The sequence below is a fragment of the Rhinolophus hipposideros genome, assembly GCF_964194185.1.
Source record: "Rhinolophus hipposideros genome assembly, chromosome: 8".
Classification (NCBI taxonomy): domain Eukaryota; kingdom Metazoa; phylum Chordata; class Mammalia; order Chiroptera; family Rhinolophidae; genus Rhinolophus; species Rhinolophus hipposideros.
This window is the reverse complement of record NC_138054.1, coordinates 59,695,541-59,710,128: the sequence shown is the minus strand read 5'-3', so window position 1 is coordinate 59,710,128 and position 14,588 is coordinate 59,695,541. Positions and strand designations below refer to the sequence as shown.

At 35.2% G+C, this 14,588-nt stretch overlaps 1 protein-coding gene across 3 annotated transcripts in view; it reads right to left on the bottom strand.

The window, feature by feature from the left end:
• The window catches only part of FAF1 (Fas associated factor 1), a 389,289-nt gene that overhangs the window by 160,209 nt on the left and 214,492 nt on the right, over positions 1-14,588 (bottom strand). The window lies entirely within an intron of this gene.

Sequence of the window (14,588 nt, the reverse complement as noted above, 5' to 3'; positions counted from 1 at the left end):
ATTCAGGACATCAAGGCAGTCACGACAGCACAACTAAAGACACTCATGAAAGAGGACTTCCAGAACTGCTTCAGAAGTGGCAAGAACAATCGGATAAGTATGTTTGAAGCGAGGGGGGTATTTTGAGGGGGATTAATGACAATGTACTAATTTACTGTACTAATTTTTACTGTACTAATTTTTTTTTAATTTAAACATTCACCGTATTGTTTGATTACACCTCGTATTTTTATAAGGAAACTCGTAAGGTTGTCATTCAGGAGTTCAGAAATATTATTGTCATTCAGAAATATTATTTGAAATTTATCTATTTTTAGTCGATCCATTTCATTTGTTTAAAGACATATATTAGGATAGTATTGAATCAGAGAATTTTAGAGTCAGAAGAAACCTTGGAGTTGGGGGTAGCGAAGAAGGTAAAGAGAAAGGTATAGGATTCCAATATTTACTGAGAACTTACATTATGCACCAGACACTTTAAATTCACCCCCCACTTCCCATTAATACAAGGGCTCTATGAGGTAGGTATTATTACCTGTTTCAGGAAACAGAAATCCTGAGAGACTATTGAAATTTAATTTTAATTCAAGTTGTTCTGATTCCAGAATCTATATCTGTTCACTCACATGAAAGAAATTAACTTTTATTTAGCCAGGCAATCTATATTCATTAACTCATTTAATCCTAAAGCTTCTAATATTCTCTTATGACAGATGAGGAAACACAGGCTTAGTAAAATTACTAAATCTGTCTAAAGCTACTTTAAAACCTTCTATTTCATGGTCACATGCCTATTTTCTAATATAACTCATTTGTCTGATAAGAAAACCAAAGTATAAAGGACGTAAGACGACCTGTCCAAGGTCAAACAAGTGACACGTTGCAGAGGGGAGATTATGAGCTGGGCCTATATGCTTCAATGTACAACACACTCTTTTTCTATGCTCTGTTATTCAAGATGCTCACATATTTCACCACCACTTGATCCAAGAGTCTCCTAAATGATGTCATATGAACTCTTCCCAGCTAAAATGGCATTCAAACCTATTTGACAGGACCAAAATAAGAGACTCAAATTTGACTTTCTCCAATTTCCTCACACTAAAACCTTTACTCAGCTATAGCCTGAGAGAAATACCAAGCTATAGCAGTCTTAGGTGCAGTCTGCTGGGAAAGAAGGATAATGAAAGCATCCTCTTGCTTTGCCAACTTAGGAGGCATTCACCAATGTTTGTTCCTTGGGGCTTAAGAAGCAGTAGGCTGCCATTTTGGACACATATAAGCAGCTAAGGGTCAAGCAGTAGTGATCAGCTCTCTACAACAGTGGGATTTCCTTGGGAATATTGTGAGAAGAGGAGAATCTGGCTTCCCCGGGGAATCTTTGATAGTATAGCTGTGTATGTCTGGGAGCACTGGTAGTCACATTGGGCACAACTGGGAGGTAGCGTGGAGTTTCTTTTAGACTCCATCTTTGTTAGCCAAATCCTCTTCTAGGACCTGGTTCTTTCCCTCATCATCTTTGGTATGAGACTTGGTAACTCCATACTGTACCCTAGTCTCCACACGCTAGGCTCATTAATACCTTCTCCTATACCATGACCTTGCTGTTCTCACCATCTCCCAACGATACTGAACCTTACCTGGACTAAGCTTCATCTCCTCAGAGCCTAAGAATCAACTAGCTCAATAGATGCACCCCACTGTAGTCCACACCGAGTAAAGAACACTTGAAGACTTTGCTAGTTTATATTCATTCATTTTAACTGCGGCATATGAGGGACGGTGTTCTACTTTGACTGCAGCTAAGAAATTTTCAGAAAACTTGGCTCAGGTTAAAAAATTTCTCCCGAGTCAAAGCACAATGGCATTGTGTTAGAGCAGCCAACCAGAAAGGCCACGTGGTTGGTTCCAGAGGCATTCAGGTAGACAAGTCAGAAGAATGGGGATCTAGTCCAGATTCCACAACTTTCGAGTGCTCTTGCCAAAGCCATTTACCTCTATGAACCTCAGATTCTTTATTTGTAAGCGAAAATAACTTCGTGTCTGATGAAAAAGATTATGGAAAAACTAAATTATTCCATGTAAAATGACTTTAAAATTGAAAAGCAGGTGAATAGTTTTATTCCTTCAACACTTACTAGGCTCATCCTACACACTATGCAACATGAGGAATATCGTATCTTTAGCTTTTCATACGTTTTCACCTGGGTTGCCGTATAAGACCTCAAAGTACTAAAACTCAAGTGCTATATAGTAAACTATAGTATATACAATAAAAACATGTGACTGTTAAGCTGATACTGACGACAGAACAGGAAGCCTAACTGGCTAAAGTCAAGTGCATTATAAATTTTCCTCTATACAGCAGCAGGAACCTGCAGCTGACCTGTCTTAACAGTAATAGAAAGAATTCACTACACAACATGAATTTGACCTCACATGTCTTTTCATACTTTAAAATCTGAGGATTCCTCATTTCTCCTCTAATCACTCTGTCAATAAATATCAGCTACCTGATAATATGCCTATGGATATAGACAGAAAAAGAACAGTACCCCTGCCTTTGAAGGGTTCACAAACAGGTCGTGAAATGTATTTGTACATAAGTGTAAATAACTAATTTTACCAATGTGTTAAGTCCCCTAATAAATGCTTTGGGAGGAAATGTCTAACCTGGCCTGAAGACTTCAAGGGAAAATGTCACAAAGGAATACCAGCAGAATCTTAAAAGGATAATTTGATTAAGGAGAAGGCCAGGAGGAGTGCAAGCACCTTAGAAGAGAAGGAAATGATATAAGCAAAGGCAAAACAGCATGAAAGAACGTAACACATCTAACGAACAAGTAGTTTAGTGTTGGAGGACAGGTAAGGTGCAAAATGGTGAAGGACACGGGTAGAAGGGGAAACATAGGTCAGATCATAAAGAGTCATATATGTCCCATTAATGAGCTTAGACATTATCCTGGAGGCAATGCAAAACCACAGAGAGATCTGAAGCAAAGGAGTAACATTACGCAAATGCATTTAACAAAGCTAACTGCAGAAGGATTAACTGGGGGGAGTTAGAGAGGAAGCCAGGAGAGAATGATGACAGGCTGAACTATGGCAGGAATGGTAGAATGACAAGGGAGACAGAGCAACACACCCAAACAATAAGAACTAAAATCACAATAATTCTCACCGTTTGTTTGCATAATTTCAATATCACAGCAAAATTTAGTAATTATAATCTTCGGTAGCAATAAACTATCTGCTTGGGTATAATGATACTAATTCCTAACATTTCCTTAGTTTTTTTATATTTTAAGGTGCATTTTCACATATCTTATTTGAACCTTAAAATAATATTGGATAATTGTAAGAATTAGAAACTGAAGCTCAGAAAGGTCTATTCATTTAACCTATATTTACTGAGCACCTACTATCAGAAAGTATAAGATATGCAATGGTAAACAAAAACAGACATCTGTCCTTGTGGAACTTACAGCTTAAAGTGGGAAATAATCACTTACATAAAATATAAAATCACAACTGTGGTAAATGCAATGAAAGAACGGCTTGTATGAAAAAAAGGTTTAGTTGGAAGAATGCGCAAGAATTATACAGGAGAGATCAGGGTGAGGGGGAGGATTACTGTTCTAGGTCGAGAGAACAACATTTGCAAAGGCCCAGTGATTGTACTTTAGGAGAACTGACAGAAGACCAGTGTAGCTAGAGAACAAAAGGCAGTATAGTGTAAGACAACACTAAAGAAGTAGCAGGAATCAGACTACATATTGCCTGGTGAGTTATAGTAAGGATTTTGGTCTTTATTTGGTAAGATTTAAATAGGGAGATGAGTTGAATAGATTTTACACCTTTAAAAAGAGGAGTATTCTGATGTAACATGGAGAGTGTACTTAAGGGAAATGAGTGGATATGGGAGCACAATTTGTAGGCTTTTGCAATGATCAAGATTCAAGAAGTTGGTAGCTTAAATTAGGATGGTGGCAGTGAAAATGGATAGAAGTGAATGAATGAGAGAGATATATAGGAACTAAAATTGACAGGAATTGATCATATGGATAGGTCGGCAAGGGAGGGAGGCATCTAGAGTAACTCCTATTTGGCTTGCAGAACTGGATGAATGGTGATGCCATTCATGGAATTAGGGAACTTTAGAAGGGGACCAGGTATGGCCAAGGAAGAAGACGAATTCAATTTTGGATATGTTGACTATAAGATCCTTTGGGACCTCTAAGTGGTGAGTATAACAGGGCTCTTCTGGAACTGCCATAGGAGGACTGGGCTAGAAATATAAATTTGTTAATCACCATCACGTTGGTGATAACTTAAGCTATAGGTGTGATGAGAATGCCTGGGAGAACATACGAAGAGATAAAATGAGTACATGGAACTGAGCCCCAAGAAACTCCAATACTTAATGACTGGATAGAGAAGAATAAGCCTCCAAAGGAGACAGAAAAAGGAGAGCCACAGAGGCAGGGGAGAAACCAAGTGTGTGGTATCCTGGAAGCCAAGGAGAGATCAATTCAAGACGGAGTTTTCAATAGGGTTAGATGCTGCTGAGAAGTATTTAAAATAGTCCAGTGGTGGTAACTACCCAATGCCTGTCCCATCAACAGTAGAGAAGATGAATAATGTGAAATATCGATTTAATAGAATATCATAAAGCAACAAGAATGAATGAACTATAACTATATATAAGAATATGGATCGATCTCATAAACATAAGGCTGAAAAGAAGGAGGGAGGGAAGGAAGGAGCGAGCTACACAAATAGTACATACCATATGATTCCATTTATATACGGTAAAACTCATCTATGGACTTACCTAATCTATGAACATGAGAGGGGCTTCTGAGATGCTCGAAATGCTTTCTTTCTTTATCTGGATGCTATTTATATGAGGGTATTTATGAGAATTCATCAAGGTGTACATTTAGGATTTGTATACTTTTCAATAAAAAGTTGGTTTCTTTAAAAGCTAAGCAGTCAAGTATAATGAAGATTGAAAAGTCTACTTGGTTTAGTAAGATGGCAGTCACTGGTACCTGAAGAAAAGCTATTTTGATTGGGTGGAAGGCCAGAGAGGTGTAAGTTGAGGAACTAGTGGAAGAGAAAATATAGAGATGGTAAGTATAGGTAACCCTTTTGGAATTTTGTCTGAAAGGAGGAGAAAAAAAATAGTAGTTAAAAGTCAGGAAAAAAAAAAAAGTCAGGGAGGATTTTTTTTCTTTGTTTTTATGATATGTATATGTGTTTCTTTTAAGATGAGTGGCTTTCCATGTTTAAACGTGGATAGAATATCCAACACGATGAGATTAGCAAAAATACTAAAGAAGAGATTATTGAAAATGTACAGTTCTGAGAATGCAGAAGGGGATGGAGTACAGAGCTCAGGTAAAGAGATGATCTTACTCAGCTTGGACTAGAAACAAGGTTTTCTGACCCCCAAATCCAGTGATCTTTTCCTATATACAATCTGGTTTAAAACTGTGGGATTGGGCTAGTGGCAATATTGTAAACGCTCAGTGTAAAGGAGCTTCCAAGTTTTACTCCTACCTCTGTGGCCTTGGACAAGTTCTTAAATAATAACTAGCCATAGTATCTTCCACAGTTCAAAATGAGAATAACACTTAATACCGTGTTTCCCCGAAAATAAGACCTAGCCAGACAATTAGCTCTAACACGTCTTTCAGAGTAAAAATTGATATAAGACCTGGTCTTTACTGTGATATAAGACAGACTATAATATAATATAATACTGGGTCATGTATTAATTTTTGCTCCAAAAGACGCATTAGAGCTGATTATCTGGCTAGGTCTTATTTTCGGGGAAACGGTATCACTTCTGCAGTTTTATGGATCAATTAATAAACCATCAGCTAATATTGCTTTAAAGATGAAAAAGGCTAGAATGCTGATATGTTCTCCTTTTTTGTATGTTAAAAGCTTATGAGTAATCAAAATTGCCAATGATCTCTAGACCAATGAAACTGAAAGAAACCGAGAATAGGCAGATATGGTACACAGAGTGGTCACACTTGAGAGTGAATTATAGAAAGATCTAGTTTCCATGTCCATCTCACATTCCATGAAAGTGGGATTACGGCACAAGGAATGTGGCATGCTCATCCTTGAGTTGCTCCACAGTAAACACTACAGCACGGTGAAGAAGACCGTTGATGGAGAGACAGGCTTTCACAGACTTCCTGTCATAGATCTTCCTCTGCTATTATGAGAGGCATACAGTGTGGTAAGGCCATGAACTCTATTTTACTTTGGTTCAAATACCATTTCCGCTGGTTAAGTATGAGGTTATATGAATACATCTCAGTTTGCTCATGTGTAAAATGGGGCAAACAATAACTTTTACCTCATGGGGTTGTCTAGATTGAGTTATATTATTATATATATGTTGCTAAGAAATATGTAGCAAGTATTTCCAAGTGCTATCTAGTGTTATCATTATTCCCAGAGAGACAGGTCTAAAATGAGCTTAAGGCAAAGAGACCAATTTTATGGAGATAAGACATTCTTTAAGGAAAATGCTTGAATGTTCATAATAAGTAAAGTTTGGGAACTATGCTAGAGAAAGAAAAATAAGAATTTGGATTTAAAGTTTATAAGGAAATCACTGTGGTACAGAGGAAAGAGGTAGCCTTTAGAGTGAAACCTGGACCAGGATCCCTGTTCCATTGCTTCCTATCTGTGTGTTGTTGGACAAGATACTAAACCACTCAGTTCCTTCATGTGTAAATATGGGGATAATAACCTCTACCTTTCAGGACTGATTAATGGGAAGATTAGGAATACAAAAATACAAAGGCCCAGCCAAGTGCCTAGAACAAACTAGGATAAGTGGATATTGTTCCTGTTATTGCTATTATATTTAAAACAACATAAACAGTAATTATAGAAGTCAAGAGAAATGGTTAAATTTCAACTAGACTCTTTTTTACTTCCTAGGGGTCAAGTCACAAAGGTATTCCATATTTAGTTGTAATATGTTTCATATTAAAATAACTAAAATTTAATTTCTGAAAGTAATTTTAGTGCTCACTACAAAACTTGTCATGTCACACTGTAAAGGGCTAATTTTCATTAAATTATTTTTGACTTTACAATAATATAAAAATATAAATATAGAGGCAAGAACTATAATGAAATTTCTGAGTTTCTGAATTCACAGAGTAAGTTGTGTTAGTAAAAAGAACCAATTCCCTGAATATAATAACCATTTCTTAATGTGGAGTCTACATTTTTTAAGAGACAACATGCCCCTTTTCTCTATCCTATAGGTTTTATTTATTTATTTGTTTGCTTTCTTGTTCTGTGTTTTGTTTTAGTAACAATTATAAACTGACATTTATCAGTTCTCAAACATTGTGAAAATAATATGGTCTTACATATGACCTTCTCAGTAGATGACTAAATTTTGAGAAAGATTCCTAAGTGGATAACCAAAGCACAGAAAAACATATCATACAATAATATAACTCTTATAAATTTATCTTCTCTTGCTTTTTCTCTTATTTAGTATATCAAAGCAAATGATTAATGATTAAGTTAACCATAAGAAGTAAGGAATGCAATGAACACGGGATGACACAGTGTTAATAAAGGTCTAGTAAATATCATTTGGAAATGTCATATTTGTTTGTCACTAGTCTGAAGTTTACCCTTTTTTGTCTGAATTACAAATATTTGAATTTTATGAGAGTTGAGTTTACATGTGCTCTAAATGAGACTAAAAGGTTAGAAACAAGTAACACAAATCAGATCTCCAGCTTTTCAATTGTACACCTAACCCAAGATAACTAACTTGATTTTTTAAGCCAAATTTCTCTTCTGAGCCCTCATTCATACACTAACATATGCTTGTTCATCTAGTTCAGTTCACCAGCAATTTAGAAATTTTCCATCTCTTCAGATTCTTAAGTTCCTTCTCTATTCAGCTCATTCTATTTGCTTCCTGTTTAATTGTGAATTACATTTAAAATTTAGGGGTAAGATATTTAAGTACTTCATACCTCGCTTCAGATTTGCATGGTTTAATTTGGGTTACCATTCCTGCTTCTTTTTGGTGTTCTTTTTGCTGCTTTTCAATAACTATCAAGTACACAGACAGTGGTTTCTGGCTCTCAAGGTTTCCCATACTCCATTCTTAATGGAGTTCTTCCAGAATTAAGGCTATTAACTTTCCCAGCTATAAAAGTCTAGGGGAAAAACATGGCTTCTTAGGATGTCTATGTTCTTTCCAGTAAGATTTTATTTTCTCCAGTTATCTCTTGAACTGCCCTCGCCCCTACCCCCATCCATGCTCTACCATCACAAGTATTTTCTTCTCAATGTGAAGCACTTTATATAAGCTGCTACTTTCCATAGAACATTCATTTAATTATTCTACTGCTGAGAATATATATATATATATCCATTAGAAAGTGTCCAAATATAGCTATCTGCCTCTAAACAATAAAATGTTGAATAGTTTCAAATGAGAAGACGATACACATAAATGAAAGGTAACTTCTAAACTTTGGGATGAAACAGCTATTATAGCATGGCTCACCAGCAATTCAGAACTCAGGTACATTTATTTATACTTAGTAAGGAAGTGCCTAAGTATATCATCACGAATAGCTCAAAATGTCCAAATTAATTTGCTACATATGGTTGGAGAACACCTATTGGTTCTTTAAAGTTTTATTTGTAGTACCAGTCCTGTATTTTCTAACCTGTCATAATTAATTCAGTCGCCTTGCACTTTGAAATCTCCACAATAATAAGAACTTTATCAGGCTGGTGTTGGTATGAAGTGGCACAGCAAACCGAAATCCCACTGGGAGCAGTCCAGACTTCTCTTCTAAGCAGCAAAAAGCTGTTATCATTTTCTGAATTACAGGAACTATAAAAGGACACTCTACTCAAGCTGCCGCTGAATGTCACCTGAAAAGCAATCACAAAAGGGCTCTGTCTTGGCTTATCTCTGAGCTCTGTCACTACGGCAACCAGCAGGGAATAAGTATCTGTGGGTCTATGAATTTCAGAATCCCATAAAAGCCAGGGCTAAAAAGGCATGTGCAGCCTCTCAGAGATTGACTGCATTAATACATTAGCAAATACTGTGAAACACTGGATAAATGTCAGCAATTATAGAAAAAGCGTCTAATAACGATATTCGTTGCCTGTCAAACCCCCATGAGGTTTGATATGTAACTGCCACTCAAAGCTGTCTGTAATTTTATCTCTTTTATACATCTGAATCCACAGCATTCAAATTTGTACTTTGAAAGTAATAAAATGTAAAGCAGTTTATTCCATGTTGATCACAACTGTCAACAAGCATACAATAAAAGAACAAAAAGACTTTCATTGGCTGTGGGAACAATCAGTGCCAACAATCTCTTGTAGATGTTTATCAAAAAGCTCTTATATATTCTACATGTAGAATATTAAACACTGTCATGATTTGGGGCAGCAATTGATTTGACTATTGATTAAGTCACCTTGAGTTCAAAAGGCTTATCTTGCATAAATTTTCACTTTAAGCTTTCTCTTTGGGTTACAAAATTTATAAAAATTTTGCCAACTAGACGCAGTTGCAAACATCGCCCAGCCTTTTTTTTGCACATCAAAAAATGGCATGGCATCTTTGTTAGCTCCAAAACAGGCTACAATGCTACCTTCACTGCCTTTCACAAATAGAGAATTATAGGCAATGGATTACATCTAAAAGCCACCGGTCTAAAAGAGTAACTTAAGCTAGGAACACTACTTTTCAGATTCGTATTTCCACTGCTCAAGAAAATGAGTTACAAAGAAATCTTATCACATATGTTATGGCTGTTCAAATGCAATAGACAGCATGTCAACTTGCAAACACAAATTCCAGAGATTAAATAGCACACATATGTATTATAAACCACCTTCTATTTCTCAGTTATAGAATAGAGTCAGGTACGAGAGTTCCAATAAGACCTTTCTCAGTAACAAAAGAAAAGAGCTTGACTTCTTGAAAAAGAGCAAGGGTGACTCTGAGGAAAGCAGTAATATTTATTAGAGTACTGGGCTAGTATTTATTGCAATTTAAAGCCAATCACTTGAACTTTTAGTGTTACATTTGATATACACAGAAGAAACATTTACTGAGTGTTTATTTTGTGCCAAGGGCTATGCTAGGCACTTGAGACACAAAGATGAAAAAGACCTACTTTCTGCCCTCAAGGAGTTCATAGTCTCACAGAGATGTATATGTAAATAAATATGTTATTACAAATACTCTTCCTAAGAGCTAGCTAGAAGGAAAAGGTGGTTTGAAGTAACCCTCAGGAAAATTTACAATCATAGTTAACTGTACTCCACTTTATACTACTTCTGTCAAAAATTATTTACTTAAAATCTACTACGTGGCTCACATGAGATTGTGTATGTGACATATGCTTTGTAAACTACAAATCACTATACAAATGTGCCTTCATATACTCACCTAGCACTATATTAAGTAACTGTGGGTTACTTAACCAGAAATAGTAAGTGCTGCTGCTCATTCCCTGCAACATTAATATGGCTAATATTCAAGAACACACATACAGAGGGTGCCAAAAAAATGTATACCCATTTTAAGAAAGGAAAAAACTGTATTAAAATCGTAATACTCGATTTTTACCGGTAACAAAAGATGAATACAAGTCACGTTTGACTTCTGCAATTACAAGAGGTGCTCAAAGTGGTTGCCATCAGCGTCCAGACACTTCTGATTACAGTGAACATTTTTTGGTAGACTTTTATGGCCAGCGTATAAACTGTTCCAACATCACAGCAGAAGAAGCAGGACTTGTTGCTGGGTGAGGCCTCCGGAATCTTCCCTAGTGCACATCACACACAGTACCATGCAGCTCCGATTTATCACAAATGTGTGCAATTGTTAGGTGTGTTGGAGGTTCTGGTGCATACGCACGCCTCCATTGTCGTTGTACTTCCACAATGTTCTTGAATTTCAAAGACCACTTCAAAATGGTCTTGCGCTCCTCGAATGACAACCGTGCTTCCACCATTTTCTTTGACTGTCCTGCGTGTTGCATGTTGATGCTAGCATTCGATTAACGCCATCTTTTGAGCGAAAGTCATACTACACATTGCTACCGTAATTCAATTCAACTTCGAAAAGTAATACATAGATAACATCTCTTAAAATGTGTAAACATTTTTTTGGCACCGCCAGTATATACAAACCAAAATGGTAGAATGAAAATTTTAAATTAACTTATATTCAAAGACAGTAAGTGCTAACCCACTAAAAGAAAATAAAGGTAGATTTTGTTTCTCCGTTTCTGTCTTTTATTGAATACTTGTAAAGCTTCAAACCAGAATGAGTGCAATTCTGGAAAAAAATTAGACTGTATATTTTAATATTGGAACCATTTTGAGAAACATGAGGCATATAAGAAATAGATTACAAGAGAAAGAATATTGGCATCAGGGAGGGGAAAAATTTGGAATTGAATACTGGTTCTGCATTTCACCTTCTCAGTTATGGTTGCAGATCAAGATATCCATCCTAACCACTTGTTAAAATTTACTGAGGTTCAGTTATCTGTAATAAAATCCACCCATTTTAAGTATACTTGTTCAAAAAGTTTTGACATATATATAATATATACACTCTTGTAACCACCAACACCCCAATCAAAATATCGAACATTTCTATCACCTCCCCAAATTCCCTTGTGTTATTATTTCGTTGTAAAGCTTCTTTCTATAATCTGGATACAGGCAGGCCCTTTGCCAAATATATGTTTTGCAAATACTTTCTTGGGCTTGCCCCCTCCTTTTCTAAATGGTATCTTCTGAAGAGCAAAAGTTGCAAATCGTGATGAAGTCCAAGTCATCACTTTTTTTCTGTAATGGTGAGGGCTTTTAGTGTCCTTGCTAAGAAATTTTTTCCTATCCCAAGGTCTTAGAAGATTTTCTTCTATATTTTCTTCTAACAGTTTTACACTTGTATCATTTACATTTAGGTCTATGATCCATTTTGAGATAATTTTTGTGTATGGTACAAGGTAAAGGTTGAAACTGTCCTTATTGATACCCAGTTGCTCCATCACCATTTGTTTAAAAAAGATCATCCTTTCTCCATTACATTACTTTAGAATCACTGTACAAAATCACTTGAAAACAAACATAGATCTATTTCTGAATGTTCTATTATGTTCATTACCCTATATGTCTATTTTTATAAAAATAACCATATTGTCTTGAATACTGTATTATTTTTTGAAATAAGGCAGTATAAGTCTTCCAACTTTTTTCTTGTTCAAAATTGTTTTGGAAATTCCAGGTCTTACACATTTTCATACAAATTTTAGAACTAACTTGTCAATTTCTACCATTATAGGCAACTGATTTTTTATTGGGATGGCAGTGAATCCATAGATTAATGTGGGGAGAACTATCGCCTTAAAATACTGAATGTTTCAATCTATGACCATGATATAGCTCTCATTTTTAAGGACTTTATTCCTTTCAGCAATAATTTATAGTTTTCAATGTAGAGATGTTACACATATTTTGTTAGATTTATCCTTAAATATTTCATGGTTTTGGATGGAATCATAAATGGTACAATTTTTTTCAAAAATTCCACTTTCAAATATTCTTTGGTGCTATATAGTTAATGCTTTAAAAAAAAACATTAATCTTGTAGCTTGTGACCACATTAATTGAACTTTTGGTAGCTTTCTTGTTGATTATATTGGATATACCACCAAACTATTAAACATTTTGTATAAGAATAAAGACAATTTATGTAAATTACATCCATGACAAAATATGTGATTTAACTTTGTTTTGGTCAGAGATAATACTCTTCATTAAAATCCTCTAAAATTTACTGAGACTTTATTTATGGTCCAGGTTACGACGTATCTTGGTGAAGTGAACCATGCAAGCTTGAAAAGAACTTGTATTCTGCTACTGTTAAGTGAAGCATCCATAAAGTATCTGGTCAAGCTGGTTAATAAGAGTGTTGCTCCTACACTCTTATCTGTCATTTTCCTGTCTACTCTTTTGGTTCTGTCAGTTTTTAGTTCACATATTTTGAAACTATTATTAAGAGCATACACATTTAAGATTGTTATGTCTTCTTGATGAGTTGTTCTTTAAATCACTGAAATGCCTCTCTTTAGTCTTGGTGATATTCCTTTTCTGTAGCTTGTCTGATGTTAATCCAGTCCTTACAGCTTTATTATATTTAGTTTGCCTGGTAAATATTTTTCCGCTCATTTTTGTGTACCTCATTATTGTCAGATTTAAAGTATGTTTCTTGTAGGCAGTATATAGTTGAGTCTTGCTTTTTAAAATTCATTTTGACAATCTCTGTCCTTTAATGTGTAGACCATTCATATTTACCATAATTATCAATATGGTTGGATTTAAATCCACCACTTTGCTATTTGTTTTGTATATATTCCATCTTTCCTTTGTTCCTTTCTTTGCCTTATTTTTTTTAACTATTCCACCTCTTTTAATGCCTTTTTAGCTATACAGTTTTGTGGGGCTTTTTTAGTAGTTGCTTTAAGGTTTACAATATGCATCTTTGATACAACAAAGTACGTTCAATGCACATGCGTATTATAACACTTCATGTATTATGTAGGAACCCTACAACAGTGTAATTTCACTGCCTTTTGTGCTGTTGTCATATATTTTACTTCTATGTATGTTCAAAACTCCACATTACTTATTATTTTTCGTTAAACAGTTATCTTTCAAATAAATTAAAAACATGAGAAAAAATGTCTTACATTTAACCAATTTTTACCATTATTAACTCTATTTCATTCTTCTGTATAGATTCAAGTTTATTTTGCTATCGTTTTCTTCATGCATAAAGAACTTCCTTTAATATTTCTTGTAGCGCAGGTTTGTTAGCATCAAATTCCCTCAGTTTTTGTTTGTATGAAAAAGTCTATTTTTGCCTTCAGTTTTGAAAGATTATTTTCACCTGATATAGAAATCCAAGTTGTCTTTTTTTAAAAGCAAAACTTTCAGCATTTTAAAAAATGTCATCCCACTGTTTTTTTGGCTTGCATTGTTTCTGATGAGGACGCTAAAGCGTCTATAATTGTTCCCCTGTATAATGTGTATTTTTCTACTTTGTCTGCTTTCAAATTTTTCTCGTAATCATGTGTTTTCAGCAATTTGATTATGATACTCCTTAGTGGAGAATTCTTTGTGTTTACCATTCGTGAGGTTCATTGAGCTTCTCGAATCTGTAAGTTTTATATTTTTCATCAAATATGGAAATATTTCAGAAATTATTTCTTCAAAAATTTTTTTTGTTTTTGACCTCCTCCTCCCACCCCTCATCTTTTCTCCCCATCTAGGACTCCAATTGCATGTATATTAGACTGCTTGATTTTGTCCCAGAAGTCACTGACACTTTGTACATTTACTCGTGACTTTTTTCCCCTCAGTGCTTCAGTTTAGATCATTTCTATTGCTGTTCCCTGGTCTTTTCTTTGGCTGTTTTTAATCTTCTGTTAAGTCCATCCAGAAAAATTTCCATTTCAGATATCGTATTG